Source organism: Sminthopsis crassicaudata, chromosome 4 (genome assembly GCF_048593235.1).
Source record: "Sminthopsis crassicaudata isolate SCR6 chromosome 4, ASM4859323v1, whole genome shotgun sequence".
NCBI classification, from domain to species: domain Eukaryota; kingdom Metazoa; phylum Chordata; class Mammalia; order Dasyuromorphia; family Dasyuridae; genus Sminthopsis; species Sminthopsis crassicaudata.
The window spans coordinates 27,111,848-27,115,538 of record NC_133620.1 but is presented as its reverse complement, the minus strand read 5'-3'; positions in this window follow the sequence as shown (position 1 = coordinate 27,115,538).

Below are 3,691 nucleotides of genomic sequence, written 5' to 3'. Positions count from 1 at the left end.
GCACCACCTAGCTGTCCCTACTTAGTCTCTTCTATATATGAATCCTGTTCCCCTTTGTTCTTCCCACAGGGGACAAGTACTCTCAGAGGACAAATACCAGTTCTCCTCTGACTCCCACATCACACACTAGAGATCAGGTTATAGGACTACTTGATACCATGGCACCAAAAAAGAGTTGAGTGGGTGGGAGGTGGTGAGGCTGTATGGATTAGCAGACAGAATAGTGTTTTTGGATCTAGAGGACATTGGTTAGATCCCTTTCCACTCCTAGATCTTGGTTTCCCAATCTATAATATGGGAGAGTTTGACTACATTATCTCTTAGTTCCCAGTCCACCCTATAATCTGTGTCCTGCATTTCAAAGCCAAAACTCCTCCCGAAAAGGAGTCTTCCAGACCACCACCTTCCATGTGTCATTTTCCCATGAGTCTTTCATCCAACACTTGTCTCTGTGATCTGAACTCTAAAAAGGAGATGGTTCCTTTGAGGGCTGGTGAATCCCTCTCCTTGGAGCCCCCAGAAAAGTCCAGATGACTACTTATCAAGTACATTATAGTCATGATTCCTTCTGGGTATTGATTGGACTAAATAGTTAGTCATTTAGAATTTATAATTACAATAATACAAAATACATGATATTATGATTATACATCATAATTTATAATTTCTGTGACTCTGCAGATCTCTCCAGTCATATGACTACCACAACCATCCAAGTTCAGGATTTTGTCATTTCATCATTTAGACTATTACAATAGTTGTATAGAATCAAATCTTTTCTTCTAATTGGTTTCTCTGTACCTACTCTTTCCCTCTTCTCTAACCTGTAGCTTGTACACGCTAGTCCTCTCTCCTAGAACCAATCAAGTTATGTTTCCTGTTAGAGTGACTCTTCTCTACTTTTATTGGCTGGAGCCCCCACTATCTATGTTCACTCAAACACTATTTATTATTTATTAACCTTTTTTTTTTTTTTTTTTTTAAGCTGAGGCACTTGGGGTTAAGTGACTTGCCCAGGGTCACAGTCAGGAAATGTTAAGTGTCTGAGAATAGATTTGAACTCAGTTCCTCCTGACTTCAGGGCTGGTGTTTATCCACTGTGCCACCCAGCGGCCTCTATTGAGGAACTTTTATACAGAGATGTTTATTTCGAAGTTATAGCAAGAATAAATGTTCAAATATTTCATTCAGCACCTCTGGAACATATTCTTTCCCTGAACCTTGATCTCTGGGGACAGTAGGCTGCAAACTCAGCTCAGTTGCTACATAGCCTCGATCCTACCAAGTTCATGTTCAGATATAGCATGACTCCTGGTTGAAACTTTCCACTGGGCAGGGATCCTGAAATTTATTCCTAAAGATTATATCTTCTTTCTCAAGACATTAATGCTTTGATGAATATAAAACTCAACCTGGACTCTGACTTCCAGATTTCTGTGGTTTCCTTCCTTTCTTTTTTTTCTCCTTAATGGTAATTTTTTTCCCTGTTAACATGTCAAGAAAATTTTTAGCATTTATTTTTATAAGATTGAATTCCAAATTTCTTTCTCCCTCTTTCTTCTCCCCCTTCTGAAAATGGTAGACAGTTTGATGTAGTTTATACATGTGCTATCATGTAAATCATATTTCTATATTAGTCACAGTTGTGAAAGATCACAAGGGGAAAAAATTCAGGAGAATGAATAAAGTGAAAAAAATTATATGCTTAATCAGCAGTGATTTCCTTTCTTGACTTTTAAAACCTCCAAGGTTGGGGATTCTGCTCACTTCATGTAAGAGGAAAAAGATCAGATGAAAAGGCCAAGTACCAAGTCCTGTTTATTTGGGCCACATGGCTACAGACGGAAGAAGGTCCCCAAGCCTTCCTTTGCTTGTCTCTCACATGACTCTATCAGTAAAGGCAATAATAGCAAGACCAGGAAGGAAGCAAAAAGAGACCAAGAGAAAGCTGGGAGACCTTTTTGTACAGCTCTGAGACCACGCAAAGAACCTACTCTTCATCAAATGGTGAAGACTGTCCACAAATGCTCTCCAATCTCTTCCCTTATATGTCATCACAATTCTAAAAACAAACTATCTGGTGACTTCCACACGGAGAGTTTGCGTCAGCCGAGGAAGATGATAAGATCTGCACATGCACTGGACCCCCATCACAAACCCAGTTTCCATCCAGCTTCCAAGGAAATATTTCTAAAGCACTGATCTGACTGGTTAAAGAAGCTTCAGTAACTTCCTATAGTCCCTAGAACAAAGTACAGACTTTTGTGATTGTTATTTTAAGACCTTCACAATTAGTTTCCAACCCACATTTGCAGTCTGATTTATATTACATCTCATTTTTCATTGGTTAAACTTCCTCCTTGCTGGATAACTAGCTCATCTGATTTTCTGGCTGAATGGATGGACCCAGAGAGTAATCATTAATGGTTCCATGTCATCTTGGGAGGAGGGCTTCCTTGGAGTTTCCTAGGGATCTGTCTTTGGCCTTGGGCTATTTTAAAATGTCGATCAGTGACTTAGATAAAGGTGAGAATAGATGGCATGTTTATTAAATCTGAAGATCAGAAGAATCTGCAGGAGATTTTTAATATGTGGGATGACAGGGTGAGGATATAAAAAGATCAGATTAGTCATTGGGATGAATCTAAGAATATTAAATTAACAAGGATAAATGTAAAATCTTAGACTTTGACTCAAAAAGATCAATTTTACAAATATAAAATGGGGACATGTGAAAAAGATCTGAAGGTTTTAGTGGATTGTCCATTCAATGCAAGGTTACAATATGATACAATAGTCAAAAATATCTAATGTAATCATTCAGAGAGGGAAGCTGGTCCCATATCTTCCACCCTGATCAGATCACATCTAGAGAACTGCGTTCAGTTCTGGGTACCACAATCTAAGAAGGATAGCTATAAGCTGGGGAGTGTCCAGAGGAGGGCACCCAGGCTGGGAAATGATCATGAAGTCACATTACATGAGGGTTAGCCTGAAGAAGATTCAGGAAGGACATCAAATGTTTGAGGGACTGTCATGTATACAAAGATTTGCCTATGCCCAAAGGGCCATCAAACTGTGCATATCCTTTGACCCAGCAGTGTTTCTACTGGGCTTGTATCCCAAAGAGATCTTTAAAAAGGGAAAAGGGCCCACATGTGCAAAATGTTGGTGGCAGCCCTTTCTGTAGTGGCAAGGAATTGGAAATTGAATGGATGCCCATCAATTGGAGAATGGCCAAATAAATTATGGTATATGAATGTTGTGGAATATTATTGTTCTATAAGAAATGATCAGGAGGATGATTTCAGAAAGGCCTGGAGAGACTGACAGGAACTGATGCTGAGTGAAGTGAGGAGAACCAGGAGATCATTGTACACGCCAATAACAAGATGACATGATGATCAACTGATGGATGTGGCTCTTTCCAACAATGAGAAGATTCAGAACAATTCCATTAGACTTGTGATGAAGAGAGCCATCTGCACTCAGAGAGGGGACTGAATGTGGATCATCCACTGAAAGGTGGGTCACCTTGTTGTTATTATTGTTTGCTTGCTTATTTTTTTTTCTTTCTTATTTTTTCCCTTTTTGATCTGATTTTTTCTTGTGCAGCACAATAAGTGTGAGAATATGTTTAGAATTGCACATATTGGATTATTTGTTGTCTAGGGGAGTTGAGAAGGAGGGA